At 40.1% G+C, this 15,884-nt stretch overlaps 1 non-coding gene across 1 annotated transcript; it reads left to right on the top strand.

Moving 5' to 3' along the window:
* The first annotated feature begins 1,862 nt into the window (after positions 1 to 1,862).
* Positions 1,863 to 1,935, top strand: Trnat-ugu (transfer RNA threonine (anticodon UGU)). The gene has a single exon. It is a non-coding gene; the product is annotated as a tRNA-Thr (tRNA).
* Positions 1,936 to 15,884: the final 13,949 nt, after the last annotated feature.

Raw genomic sequence — 15,884 nt, forward strand, 5'->3', positions numbered from 1 at the left:
AATCGAATTAGGTTAGCAAAAAGAATTAAAGGTGGCTACTATGAGTTTTACTGTAAAAGTAATATCAACATCACTCTCATGGTTCAAACATACAGATCTGTTGCGGTATTTATTCGGGATATAGTCCCGGTTTTGATTGTAGTTACAGCATCGGTGGCAACTGCTAGAATTCGCCGGGGAGGTAAAACACGTATTGGCGCCTCAGTCGGCAACAGTCGTCATAAAACTGAAACCAGTAAAACACTTATTCTAATAGTTCTTGTTTATCTGGTACTAGTAATGCCATACGCTATATGTGAATGTTGGGACAAGTTGTACTATTTGGTGAACTCGTTAGTGCATAGAATTAATGGCTTCAAAGTCGATTTAAGAGAAAACCCCATCATTTTCTTCTATGTAAAGATGCTATGGGAAATATTAGCCAAGATATTAACGCTTCCTCGACAGTGCGTTTTCTGCGTGAATTTCTTTATATACGTAACAACGCTGAAAGTTTTCCGACACAAACTTGTCGGTGTTTTCCGCTGTAGTCCGCTTGTCAGTCCCAGTAGCTCAGTCAGGATAAGGCGACGATTCCCTTCAAAAATACTATGCTCTGTTTGTATAAGGACGATTCCGCCTACTGTACGACGGTCGAAACATTGTCCCTGTTTCATATAAGACTGAAGAAATATTTCAATTCAAAAAAACGAGCGCCAAGTAAAAAATGCAGTGAAATTCATCATTTGCCGATCGAAAAATTGAAACTCTACTTACCAAACAATCATTAATTGCCAACTACTTTCAGACTTCCGCGCGCACTTCCTTTTATGGTTTCCGGATTCAGTTGATCAGATAATCCCGAGTCTAATTCCTCAAGTTATGGATTGAAACGCGAGCGAACTTCAAACAAGTATATTCCGATAAGATAAATCGTTTGTCGTGTGGACTGAAGACCGCGGGAACAACATTGAATAACACCGCGTCAAAATAACTATATTCGATGTTGTGAACACTGAAATTGTACGCGTGATTCAAGAAGTCGTCAGTTGTTTTCAATCGCTCTCTTGTCGCATAGTTGTAAATTAGTGAGATGAATTTCATATCCCTGAAGACTAGAGATTAACGCGATTTTGAATGTGACCAGTTTGAAAATAGTTTTAAAAATCGATCTCGGGACCGATGAAACATAAAGAAACACGTGGCACAAAATATTTTCTCAAAAGAAACGGCCCAAAAAACAGGGTCCAGTTCGACAGTCATGAGTTAGAGTTAACTCTGAGTTAAATAAAGTCAGTTCATTTTCAATGAGTTAACTCTTGAGTCAGGTACTGGATCCAGGACAAAAGTACCCAAACAAAATGGCGGCTAGTAATTGGTTACTAAAACTTACATCCAAGGCGCGGTCATTCAAATACTTTTTCCTTACTTGGCTATCTCTATCTAAACTGTCGATGAATTTGTTGCGAAGCTTCCAGATTATCGCAAAACGTCATAAACGTTCTAGGAAGGACAGTGTTCTGTGTCGTGGTTCGTGTAGTTGAATGCAGCGGTGAAGGATATATGAGGGACTGGTACAAAGTGACCGGTCACCTGTTTATTGTAATGCGACAAACACGACCGAGCATCTGGCGAAACCCAGTGTGGCGAAAACGCGGCCGATTTTAAAATCGTGAAAACATCTTTAAATTTAAATCTTAAAATTTGTAATTCAAATTTATTTATTGACTAAAGAGAACATGTGCTACAGGATTATACACAATATATCCGGCGTATTGATAACAAATCAATTTTCGACCATGTGCGGCAACGACTGTTGGTAACGTTTATCGCAACAGATCATTCAGATTTGACAACAAGTTTCCATTCTAAAGCGACAATAAGCTTCCATAGCTCAGGGGTTAGAGCACTGGTCTTGTAAACCAGGGGTCGAGAGTTCAAATCTCTCTGGGGGCATAGCTGCAAACATTTTTGCAAAATCGATCCTCGGAAAGAGCGATCAGAAATCGAAGCCCGTATAGTTGGATGGATTGGTTCTGCATACTCAAAATTTTGCACCAGCTTAAGTGATGAATATATATCTACAACAACATCGTTCAGTTCCTCTCATTTCGCATCACACCACGAAATACATGCATATTCATATATATATTACATGTATATACATATTTCTGCGCGTGATTTCAAAAATAAAACACGACGAGAAATATGTTCACAGTTCGTCTGTAATTTGCATGTTGCTGCATAAAGCCGACAGATTCGAAGCGCGTTCAACTATAACACGTATGGAAAAAACAGGGAGTGTCAATCTATAGAGGATACTGGCGGTCAGAAGTAAGAGAGACGGAGAGAGGGAGAGAGATACGGAGAGGGGGGAGAGATATCGTAAACCCGATGCTACTGAACTAACTCAGTTTGCGCGAAGGAGGAAAACTTCAAGTTATTTCTCAAACGCTCGCGAAATAACCGATGAGAAATTCTACACTACCGTCGCTTCCGCCGACACAGCTTATCGATGCATTCTTTCAATTCCTCTACGAATACAAAGTTTTTATGCGCGTCGATATCGCTGAAGTATTGTTCCTGTATCCGTTGGAAGCGTGTTCAACTTTCTGACGATCATTTTACTGATAAAGTGTCGCAGATTTCAGTCGGTTCGTTACACGTTCCCCTATCTCATAACACTAGCGTTTTCGGATCAACTTGTCGTGTTGTTTGGTTTAAGAACATTCGCGAACACCATTGTGTCAATCCTAACCCGTGGATTAGGATACTATCCGGAATGCAAAAGTTGGACACTACTTGGGCGTCAAAAGGGCGTCGCATCATGTCCGTCGATTTACTATTATTGGCATTATTTCTATCGTGTAATTGAACGGAATACTCCAGTTTGTTACATCGAGAATTTGTTCAATAATCAAGCGATCACTGTGTCTAATTATATCATTGTTGTGATTTCTATCGAGAGATTTGTCTCCGTTCGTTTTCCTTTTTTTCACATGCAACATTTCACAGAATCTCGACGTAGATTCGCCATCATAATTGTTGTCGCTTTTGCGACCGTTTTGAACTTGGATCTGCCGATACTATATCGAATTAGGTTAATAAAAAGGAATGATGGTGGCTTCTATGAGTTCTACTGTAGTTATAATGATCCTGACATTATCTTAACGGTTCAAACATACAGATCTGTTGCGGTATTTATTCGGGATATAGTCGCGGTTTTGATTGTAGTAACAACATCAGTGGTAACAGCTAGAATTCGCCGTGGAGGTAAAACACGTATTGGCGCCTCAGTCGGCAACAGTCGTCATAAAACTGAAACCAGTAAAACACTTCTACTAATAGTTCTTGTTTATCTGGTACTAGTAATGCCATACGCTATATGTGACTGTACGGACAAGTTGAGCAGTTTGGTGTCCTTGTTAGTGCAGAGAATTAATGGCTCCAAAACCAATCGTAGAGAAACCCCCATCATTCGATTCTTTGTTAGGATGCGGTGGAATATATTAGCCCGGATATTAACGTTTCCTCGACAGTGCGTTTTCAGCGTGAATTTCTTTATATACGTAACAACACAGAGAGTTTTCCGACGCAAACTTGTCGGTGTTTTCCGCTGCACCTGTCGGCGAACGGTTCCGAGTCAGTCCCAGTAGTCAGTGGGATAAGGCGAGATGCATTCACTATCAGTGTTGAACGGCATCGGGTTCGAGTCCTGCTGCCTGCTTATAGCGTGTGCGGGCTTCGAGTCCTGCTGGCTGCTTATAGAGTGTGCGGGCAACACTTCGCAGACCTTGGTCCCGTCGGGATATAATCTCGGGGGGGGGGGCAGTCTTGGGAAAACCAATCTGGTGTCGAATCACAAATCCAGCTTCCCATCCTAATGTAAACGATGGTAATAATTAACCCAACAGGGTTAGTGTGGTGAAATTAAGATCCAACTGACGTAAAGCGCTGAGTTACAAGCAGGTTCTAGTCCTGCTGGCTGTGTACAGTGTGCGGGGCCTTAATCCCATCCTGAAGGTAAACCGTGTTAAATGAACCCAACAGGGTTAGTATGTGGTGAAACCAAGATCCAACTCTAAAGCAAGACAAACTCTCATTACAAATAAACGATATTAATATCGCTAAAACTGTACCATTTAATCAATTCTCTTCACTTGATATTAATGTTGTTGAAGCTTTAAACAAGAAAACTAACTAACTCAGTTTATTGAAGCCTTGAACGATAAATTGCATTGCTTTATATTGTCGAAAATGAATAACTGAACGTTTTTGTTAAAACAGGGAGGATTAAACGAATATGATACCAGGATTCAACTGCATCTGCGGTGCATATTTCACTGGACACATTTAGGTAGTAAATTTATATCGACAATTTAATGTTGTCCTAATTGCGATCGAAATTCATTTTAAAGAAGACATAAAAATTCATCAGATAGAAAATAAGATTCGGGCCACATTAAAAAGATATGACGCTCGATATTCATCATTCAGTTTTTTTTTTACATTTTGTACTTTTCGTTTTAACGCCACGTTACAACCAACCTTTCGAGGAGACCAACTCAAACAAAAACAAACAAACGAAATCGACCAATCAAATAAGTTATAGGGTCAATCCGTATTTTCAGATAAAGAAAATTCTAACCTTTCGTATTTTACTGCGAATTAAGATCAAGAAAATATGGTTTCAACGAAAAACCAGGTTTAACCAGAAAAGACCACGTTAGAACGAACAACTGTTCTTTCTTTAAATCTTAAAGCAGTGATTGACCCTGAAGTTCATTTAATAGGTAGATTTCGCTTAATTTGTTTCGATTTGATCAGTGTCCCTTACAAACCCACCCACGACACCTGTCGGGATCGAAACAGGGGCTTCGAATTAGCAATCAGCAATCGAAGTACAGATATAGTTGGCGATATATATCCGATCGGTTGTCGGATTTACAGATTTTTTTCGTTTTAATCGGAGTACGTAATTGGAACTGGTTTAAACATGGCCCAAAACGAGAAAAACGTGGCGTTATGGCGGCTAGAAACTTTAAAACGGTTACTGAATCTTACATTCAACGCGCGCTCTTTCAGTTACTTTTTACTTACTTGGCCTTATCTCTGTAAGCTAGCAGTCAATAAATTTGTTCCGAAGTTACACATTTTTCGCGAAATGGATCCTCGGACACTGGTGGTTCAAAGAGTTTTCGATTGCGACAACAAGAAACTAGGGTTTAGAATTTGAAAATCGATCGGAAATCGAAGCACGGATAGCTGGATGTTTTAGGATTGGTTCTGGATATTCAAAGTTATGCTGCAGCTTTTGAATATATATAGTTTAAATTCCTTTCATATTGTTCCGTCAAACCACGAAATAGAACATGTTATATGTATATACATATTTCTGCGCGTGATTTCAAAAATAATACACGACGAGAAATATGTTCACAGTTCGTCTGTAATTTGCATGTTGCTGCATAAAGCCGACAGATTCGAAGCGCGTTCAACAACCATGTACGGAAAAAACAGGGAGTGTCAATCTAAAGAGCTTACCGGAGGAGAGAGGCAGGAGAGATATCGTAAACTCGATGTTACATAGAACTGAATTGGTTTGTGCGAAGGAGGAAAACTTCAAGTTATTTCTCAAACGCGCCTGAGATTTAAACACGATGAGAAACTTTACGCTACCTCCGCTACCGACACGGCCTACTCCACCAATGCCGCAGTTTATCAGGGCTTTCGTACATTTTCTCAGCGAGTACAATGTTGTATGGCGCGTTAAAATCGCTGAAGTATTATTAATATATCCGCTGGGAAGCGCGTTTAACTTTCTAACAATCATTTTACTGATAAAGTGTCGCAGATTTCAGTCAGTTCGTTACACGTTCCCCTATCTTATAACACTAGCGTTTTCGGATCAACTTGTCGTATTGTTTGGATTACGATCATTTGCTCACATCATCGTGTTAACCATAACCCGTGGATTAGGATACTATCCGGAATGTAAAAGTTGGACTCTATTAGGGCATCAAAAGGGCATCGCATCATGTCCATCGATTTACTATTATTGGCATTATTTCTATCGAGTAATTGAACGGTATACTCCGGTTTGTTACATCGAGAATTTGTTCAATAATCAAGCGATCACTGTGTCTAATTATATCATTGTTGTGATTTCTATCGAGAGATTTGTCTCCGTTCGTTTTCCTTTTTTTCACATGCAACATTTTACCGAAATTCGACGTAGATTTGCCGTAATAATTGCAGTCACTTTTGCCGTCATTTTGAACTTGGATCTGCCGATAATAAATCGAATTAGGTTAATAGAAAGGAATGATGGTGGCTTTGATGAGTTTATCTGTAGTTATAATAATCCTGACAACATTTTAACGGTTCAAACATACAGATCTGTTGCGGTATTTATTCGGGATATAGTCCCGGCTTTCATTGTAGTAACAACATCAGTGGCAACTGCTAGAATTCGCCGGGGAGGTAAAACACGTATTGGCGCCTCAGTCGGCAACAGTCGTCATAAAACTGAAACCAGTAAAACACTTCTACTAATAGTTCTTGTTTATCTGTTACTAGTAATGCCATACGCTATATGTGAATGTACGGACAAGTTGAGCAGTTTGGTGCCCTTTTTAGTGCGTCGAATTAATGGCTTTGAAATCACTATCGGAGAAACCCCCATCCTACAATTCTTTGTTAGGATACTGTGGAATATATTAGCCCGGATATTAACGCTTCCTCGACAGTGCGTTTTCTGCGTGAATTTCTTTATATACGTAACAACGCTGAGAGTTTTCCGACACAAACTTGTCGGTGTTTTCCGCTGTAACTGTCGCCGAACGATTCCGAGTCAGTCCCAGTAGTCAGTGGGGTAAGGCGTGATGCTGTTGCATTCATTCACTACCCTATCAGTGTCGAGTGGCAAACGGGTTTGAGTTCTGCTGGCTGCTTACAGTGCGTGCGGGGCTGTTGTCCAATCGTGACGGTAGATGATGGTAAATCAATGATCCAAAAGGATTGAAATAAATGATATTAATATCACTTAAGCTGTACCATTTAATCAATTACCTAAACTTGATATTTAATGTCGTGGAAGCTAGGAACAAGGAAATTAACTTAGTTTTATTGAAGCCTCGATCGATGAAATATATTGATTAATGTTTTCGATAATGAATAACTGAATGACAATGGGAACAGCATTAAACGAATATGATACCAAGATTCATTCGCATCTGCGATGTACGGCGTATTCAGATCTCACTGGCCATGTTTTGGTAGAAAAAAAACATATCATCAATTCAATCCATTGAATCGATAATATTGATCGGCAACTAATATTGCCCCAATGGAATCCTAGTAGTCAATTAAGATTCATTACCAAAAATATAATTCACAAAATTTTGCTTATTGTAAAATAATGGCCAAAATGTTCTCAACTGTATTTTATATTGACGCCGGTTTGTGAAACGCCAATATCGATGACGTAGTGCACGTCATCGACACACACACTACCCTAACCCCTCCCTTTTCGGAAAAACCGCAAAAGGTTGAAGCTCATTTTTGCTTTTTTCTCAAAAAGATAAACCTGCTTGTCTTAACTCTCAAGTTCATCGATATCCATCAGATATTCCAGTCTGTATCGTGCTGAACAAGAAATCCAAGATGGCTACCCTGGTGGCCATATTTGACGTCTGACCTCCATTTAGAAAGTGTTGGGCATTGAAACGACTGTAAGACATCCAGGAAGAAAGATACTCTAAATATTTGGATGGATATATGAAAGCTGTGGGTACTGGAGTGTGTAATGGGTAGTGTAGTGTGATCTGTGTGCATTTGTGGCCAGCACACAGATCACATTGTTCATTGGGGTTTGGTCCAGGACTCGCAAGATTTTCAACAACACGGAAGTAACGTGTAATAAATGATGACTTGAATTGCATGACTACCTACCACCCCTCATTATTGTTGGAAAACTAAACGTTCGGCACTGACTAAAAATGAGTAATAACATTTTAGAAATTGCCAGAATTTTAACTTAGGTTCTATCTCTTTTTTATTTTACAATTGCGATTGGTATAATTTTTTTTTAAACGGCCGTTAAGGCTTCATGTTTCGTCTGCAATTCACTGCAAATAGTTACGCAACTACGCACATTTCAGTGTTTTTGGCAGCTGTACACTCAATCGGCACCGTTCGTGACTAGCTTCACTGCGGAATTATCATTAACTAACATCGCCATATCACATCATCAACTTATATTGAGCCTTAAAACTCTAACAGCCGAAATAATTGAAATGCACACACGATTTCTATCATTGAAAATTGAGAGAGTGGCCATGTTTGTGTTTGCTGCTTCGCGTAAATCCCGCGCGGTGGCGCAACCGCGCGGAGTGGGGCCGATACGTCCAGTTCAGCGCTGAGTTACAAGCTGGTTCTAGTCCTGCTGGCTGTGTACAGTGTACGGGGCCTTAATCCCATCCTGAAGGTGAAACCATGATAAATGGATAACCCAACAGGGTCAGTATGTGGTGAAACCAAGATCCAACTCTAAAGCAAGATAAACTCTCATTACAAATAAAACGTTATTAATATCACTAAAACTGTACCATTTAATCAATTCTCTGCACTTGATATCAATGTTGTTGAAGCTTTAAACAAGAAAACTAACTAACTCAGTTTATTGAAGCCTTGAACGATAAAATGCATTGCTTAATATTGTCGATAATGAATAACTGAACGTTTGTGTTAAAACACGGAGGATTAAACGAAAATATGATACCAAGACTCAACTGCATCCGCGGTGCATTTCGTATTCAGATTTCACTGATCACATTTAGGTAGTAAATTTATATCGACAATTTAATGTTGTGCTAATTGCGATCGAAATTCATTTTAAAGAAGAAATAAAAATTCACCAGATAGAAAATAAGGATCGGGCCACATCAAAAAAGATACGACACTCGATATTCATCATTCATTTTTTTGTTTACATTTTGTACTTTTCGTGTTAACGCCACGTTACAACCAACCTTTCGGGGAGACCAACTCAAACAAAAACAAACAAACGAAATCGACCAATCAAATAAGTTATAGGGTCAATCAGTATTTTCAGATGAAGAAAATTCTAACCTATCGTTTTTACTGCGAATTAAGAAAATATGGTTTTAACAAAAAAAAACAGGTTAAACCCGAAAAGACCACGTTACAACGAACAACTGATCTTTCTTAAAATCTTAAAGCAGTGATTGACCCTGATGTTCATTTAATTAGGTAGATTTCACTTGATTTGTTTCGATTTGATCAGTGTCCCTTACAGACCCACCCACGACACCTGCCGGGAACGAAACAGGGGGTTCGAATTAGAAATCAGCAAAGCAATCGAAGTACAGATATAGTTGGCGATATATATCCGATCGGTTGTCCAATTTACAGATTTTCTTTGTTTGAATCGAAGTACGTAATTGGAACTGGTTTAAAAATGGCTCAAAACGAGAAAAATGTGGCGTTATGGCGGCTAGAAACTTTAAAACGGTTACTAAATCTTACATTCAACGAGCGCTCTTTCAGTTAATTTTTGCTTTCTTGGCCTTATCTCTGTAAACTAGCTGCCAATAGATTTGTTGCGAAGTTAGACATTTTTCGCGAAATGGATCCTCGGACACATTGGTGGTTCAAAGAGTTTTCGACTGCGGGAACAAAAACTAGGGTTTCGTTCTGGACGTATCGGCCCCACGCCACGCGGTTGCGCCACCGCGCGGGATTTATGCGAAGCAGCAGAACACAAACATGGCCACTCTCTCAATTTTCAATGATAGAAATCGTGTGTGCATTTCAATTATTTCGGCTGTTAGGGTTTTAAGGCACAATACTAGTTGATGATGTGATATGGCGATGTTAATTAATGATAATTCCGCAGTGAAGCTAGTCACGAACGGTGCCGATTGAGTGTACAGCTGCCAATAACACTGAAATGTGCGTAGTTGCGTAACTATTTCCAGTGAATTGCAGACGAAACATGAAGCCTTAACGGCCGTTTAAAAAAAATTATACCAATCGCAATTGTAAAATAAAAATGAGATAGAACCTAAGTTAAGCTGGCCATTTCTAAAATGTTATTACTTATTTTTAGTCAGTGCGGAACGTTTAGTTTTCCAACAATAATGAGGGGTGGTAGGTAGTCATGCAATTCAAGTCATCATTTATTACACGTTACTTCCGTGTCGTTGAAAATCTCGCGAGTCCTGGACCAAACCCCAATGAACAATGTGATCTGTGTGCTGGCCACAAATGCACACAGATCACACTACACTACCCTATACACACTCCAGTACCCACAGCTTTCATATATCCATCCAAATATTTAGTGTCTTTCTTCCTGGGTACTATTTTTGGGGCCCGGCCCTACGCACCTTCGAGCTGCTAACCTAATTGTTGTCTGATGCCAGCAAGATATTCACACGGTTAGAATTTTACCAAATGTTGTCAAAATCGATTATAGGACCGATCAAATATGAATAAACACGCAACACAAATATTTGTTTTTATTTAAGAGAAAATATGGCTCAACCAACCGGACGAAAAGTATCCTAACAAAACGGCGGCAAGCAACTTTAAAATGGTTTCTAAAACTTACATTCAAAGCGCGCTCGTTCTCTGCGTTCTCAGTTCGTCTGTAATGTGCCTACGGCTGCATAAAGCCGACAGATTCGAAGCGCGTTCAACTACCATGTACGGAAAAGAAAAAAAAACAGGGAGTGTCAATCTAGAGAGCTTACCGGCAGTCTGCCGTGAGAGAGACAGACAGAGAGAGGGGAGAGAGAGGGAGGAGAGATATCGTAAACTCGATGCTACTGAACTGGCTCAGTTTGTGCGAAGGAGGAAAACTTCAGGTTATCGCTCAAACGCTCGTGAGATTTATGTACGATGAGAAACTTGACGCTGCCGTCGTTACCAACGCCCCCTGCAACACGGCCGCTACCTGCGTCGCCACCTCAGTTTATCAGGGCTTTCTTACATTTTCTCCATGAATACAATGTTGTATGGCGCGTTAAAATCGCTGAAGTATTGTTCATATATCCGCTGGGAAGCGTGTTCAACTTTCTGACAATCATTTTACTGATAAAGTGTCGCAGATATCAGTCAGTTCGTTACACGTTCCCCTATCTCATAACTCTAGCGTTTTCGGATCAACTTGTCGTGTTGTTTGGTTTAAGATCATTCGCTCACACCATCGTGTCAACCATAACCCGTGGATTAGGATACTATCCGGAATGTAAAAGTTGGACTCTACTTGGGCGTCAAAAGGGCATCGCATCATGTCCATCGATTTACTATTATTGGCATTATTTCTATCGAGTAATTGAACGGTATACTCCAGTTTGTTACATCGATAATTTGTTTAAAAATCAATCGATCACTGTGTCTAATTATATCATTGTTGTGATTTCTATCGAGAGATTTGTCTCCGTTCGTTTTCCTTTTTTTCACATGAAACATTTCACCGTAACTCGCCGTAGATTCGCCGTAATAATTGTAGTCGCTTTTGCCGTCATTTTAAACTTGGATTTACCGATATTCAATAGAATTAGGTTATCAAAAAGGCGTAATGGTGGCTACCACGAGTTCTACTGTAGTTATTATAGCAATCGTGACAACGCTGTCATGATTCGTACATACAGATCTGTTGCGGTATTTATTCGGGATATAGTCCCGGTTTTGATTGTAGTTACAACATCAGTGGCAACTGCTAGAATTCGCCGGGGAGGTAAAACACGTATTGGCGCCTCAGTCGGCAACAGTCGTCATAAAACTGAAACCAGTAAAACACTTCTACTAATAGTTCTTGTTTATCTGGTACTAGTAATGCCATACGCTATATGTGACTGTTGGGACAAGTTGTACAATTTGGTGTTCTCGTTAGTGCGTCGATTAAATGGCTTTGAAATCACTCCTACAGAAACCCCCATCGTTTTCTTTTTTGCTATAATGCTGTGGAATATATTAGCCAAGATATTAACGTTTCCTCGACAGTGCGTTTTCTGCGTGAATTTCTTCATATACGTAACAACGCTGAGAGTTTTCCGACACAAACTTGTCGGTGTTTTACGCTGTAACTGTCGCCGAACGATTCTGAGTAAGTCCCAGTAGTCAGTGGGATAAGGCGAGATGCATTCACTATCAGTGTTGAGCGGTATCGGGTTCGAGTCCTGCTGCCTGCTTATAGCGTGTGCGGGCTTCGAGTCCTGCTGGCTGCTTATAGAGTGTGCAGCAACACTTCGCAGACCTTGGTCCCGTCGGGATAGAATCTCAGGGGGGGGGGGGCAGACTTGGGAAAACCAATCCGGTGTTGAATCACAAATCCAGCTTCCCATCCTAATGTAAACGATGGTAATAATTAACCCAACAGGGTTAGTGTGGTGAAATTAAGATCCAACTGACGTAAAGCGCTGAGTAACAAGCAGGTTCTAGTCCTGCTGGCTGTGTACAGTGTACGGGGCCTTAATCCCATCCTGAAGGTGAAACCATGATAAATGAACCCAACAGGGTTAGTTTGTGGTAAAACCAAGATCCAACTCTAAAGCAAGACAAACACTAATTTGAAATAAAACGTTATTAATATCACTAAAACTGTACCATTTAATCAATTCTCTTCACTTGATATCAATGTTGTTGAAGCTTTAAACAAGAAAACTAACTAACTCAGTTTATTGAAGCCTTGAACGATAAAATGCATTGCTTTATATTGTCGATAATGAATAACTGAACGTTTGTGTTAAAACACGGAGGATTAAACGAATATCATACCAGGACTCAACCGCATCCGCGGTGCATATTTCACTGATCACATTTAGGTAGTAAATATATATCGACAATTTAATGTTGTCTTAATTGCGATCGAAATTCATTTTAAAGAAGAAATAAAAATTCACCAGATAGAAAATAAGGATCGGGCCACATCAAAAAAGATACGACACTCGATATTCATCATTCATTTTTTTGTTTACATTTTGTACTTTTCGTGTTAACGCCACGTTACAACCAACCTTTCGGGGAGACCAACTCAAACAAAAACAAACAAACGAAATCGACCAATCAAATAAGTTATAGGGTCAATCAGTATTTTCAGATAAAGAAAATTCTAACCTATCGTTTTTTACTGCGAATTAAGAAAATATGGTTTCAACAAAAAAAAACAGGTTAAACCCGAAAAGACCACGTTACAACGAACAACCGATCTTTCTTAAAATCTTAAAGTAGTGATTGACCCTGAAGTTCATTTAATTAGGTTCACTTGATTTGTTTCGATTTGATCAGTGTCCCTTACAGACCCACCCACGACAACTGCCGGGAACGAAACAGGGGGTTCGAATTAGAAATCAGCAATCGAAGTACAGATATAGCTGGCGATATATATCCGATCGGTTGTCGAATTTACAGATTTTTTTCGTTTAAATCGGAGTTCGTAATTGGAACTGGTTTAAACATGGCTCAAAACGAGAAAAATGTGGCGTTATGGCGGCTAGAAACTTTAAAACGGTTACTGAATCTTACATTCAACGAGCGCTCTTTCAGTTACTTTTTACTTACTTGGTCATATCTCTGTAAACTAACTGTCGATAAATTTGTAGCGAAGGTAGACATTTTTCGCGAAATGGATCCTCGGACACACTGGTGGTTCAAAGAGTTTTCGATTGCGACAACAAGAAACTAGGGTTTGGATTTTGAAAATCGATCGAAAATCGAAGCACGGATAGCTGGATGTTTTAGCATTGGTTCTGGATATTCAAAGTTATGCTGCAGCTTTAGTAGTGAATATATATAGTTTAAATTTCTTTCATATTGTCGCATCAAACCACGAAATAGAACATGTTATATGTATATACATATTTCTGCGCGTGATTTCAAAAATAATACACGACGAGAAATATGTTCACAGTTCGTCTGTAATTTGCATGTTGCTGCATAAAGCCGACAGATTCGAAGCGCGTTCAACAACCATGTACGGAAAAAACAGGGAGTGTCAATTTAGAGAGCTTACCGGCAGTCTGACGTAAGGGAGTGAGAGAGGGAGGAGAGAGGAAGTAGAGAGTTGGAGAGAGAGAGGGAGAGAGAGAGGAAGGAGAGAGAGATGGCAGAGTGAGGGAGAGATATCGTAAACTCGTAAACGCTCGTGAGATTTATATACGATGAGAAATTTTACGCTGTCGCCACTACCGCAGCTACTACCGACACGACAGCTACTACCGACACGACAGCTACTACCGACACGACAGCTACTACCGACACGGCCGCCACCTTCGCTGCCAATGCCGCAGTTTATCAGGGCTTTCAATAAATTTCTCTACGAAAACAATGTTTTTAGGCGCGTTGATATCGCTGAAGTATTGTTCCTGTATCCGCTGGGAAGCGTGTTCAACTTTCTGACGATCATTTCACTGATAAAGTGTCGCAGATATCAGTCGGTTCGTTACACGTTCCCCTATCTCATAACACTAGCGTTTTCGGATCAACTTGTCGTGTTGTTTGGTTTAAGGAAATTCGCGAACACCATTGTGTCAATCCTAACCCGTGGATTAGGATACTATCCGGAATGTAAAAGTTGGACTCTACTTGGGCGTCAAAAGGGCATCGCATCATGTCCATCGATTTACTATTATTGGCATTATTTCTATCGTGTAATTGAACGGTATACTCCGGTTTGTTACATCGAGAATTTGTTCAATAATCAAGCGATCACTGTGTCTAATTATATCATTGTTGTGATTTCTATCGAGAGATTTGTCTCCGTTCGGTTTCCTTTTCTTCACATGCAACATTTCACTGGAACTCGACGTAGATTTGCCGTAATAATTGTAGTCGTTTTTGCAACCATTTTAAACTTGGATTTACCGATATTTAATCGAATTAGGTTATCAACGATTGGCTTATACTTATGTAGTTATAATAATCCCGACAACACTCTCATGGTTCGTACATACAGATCTGTTGCGGTATTTATTCGGGATATAGTCCCGGCTTTCATTGTATTAACAACATCAGTGGCAACTGCTAGAATTCGCCGTGGAGGTAAAACACGTATTGGCGCCTCAGTCGGCAACAGTCGTCATAAAACTGAAACCAGTAAAACACTTCTACTAATAGTTCTTGTTTATCTGTTACTAGTAATGCCATACGCTACATGTGACTGTACGGACAAGTTGAGCAGTTTGGTGCCCTTGTTGGTGCGTCGAATAAATGGCTTCAAAATCACTTTTAGAACAACCCCCATCATTTTCTTCTTTGTTAGGATACTGTGGAATATATTAGCCCGGATATTAACGCTTCCTCGACAATGCGTTTTCTGCGTGAATTTCTTTATATACGTAACAACGCTGAGAGTTTTCCGACACAAACTTGTCGGTGTTTTCCGCTGTAACTGTCGCCGAACGATTCCGAGTCAGTCCCAGTAGTCAGTGGGATAAGGCGAGATGCATTTACTATCAGTGTTGAGCGGTATCGGGTTCGAGTCCTGCTGCCTGCAGCGTGTGCGGGCTTCGAGTCCTGCTGGCTGCTTATAGAGTGTGCGGGCAACACTTCGCGGACCTTGGTCCCGTCGGGATAGAATCTCGGGGGGGGGGGGCAGTCTTGGGAAAACCAATCCGGTGTAGAATCACAAATCCATCTTCCCATCCTAATGTAAACGATGGTAATAATTAACCCAACAGGGTTAGTGTGGTGAAATTAAGATCCAACTGACGTAAAGCGCTGAGTTACAAGCAGGTTCTAGTCCTGCTGGCTGTGTACAGTGTACGGGGCCTTAATCCCATCCTGAAGGTAAACCGTGTTAAATGAAACCAACAGGGTTAGTATGTGGTGAAACCAAGATCCAACTCTAAAGCAAGATAAACTCTTATTTGAAATAA

The sequence above is a fragment of the Tubulanus polymorphus genome, chromosome 9 (genome assembly GCF_964204645.1).
Source record: "Tubulanus polymorphus chromosome 9, tnTubPoly1.2, whole genome shotgun sequence".
Classification (NCBI taxonomy): domain Eukaryota; kingdom Metazoa; phylum Nemertea; class Palaeonemertea; order Tubulaniformes; family Tubulanidae; genus Tubulanus; species Tubulanus polymorphus.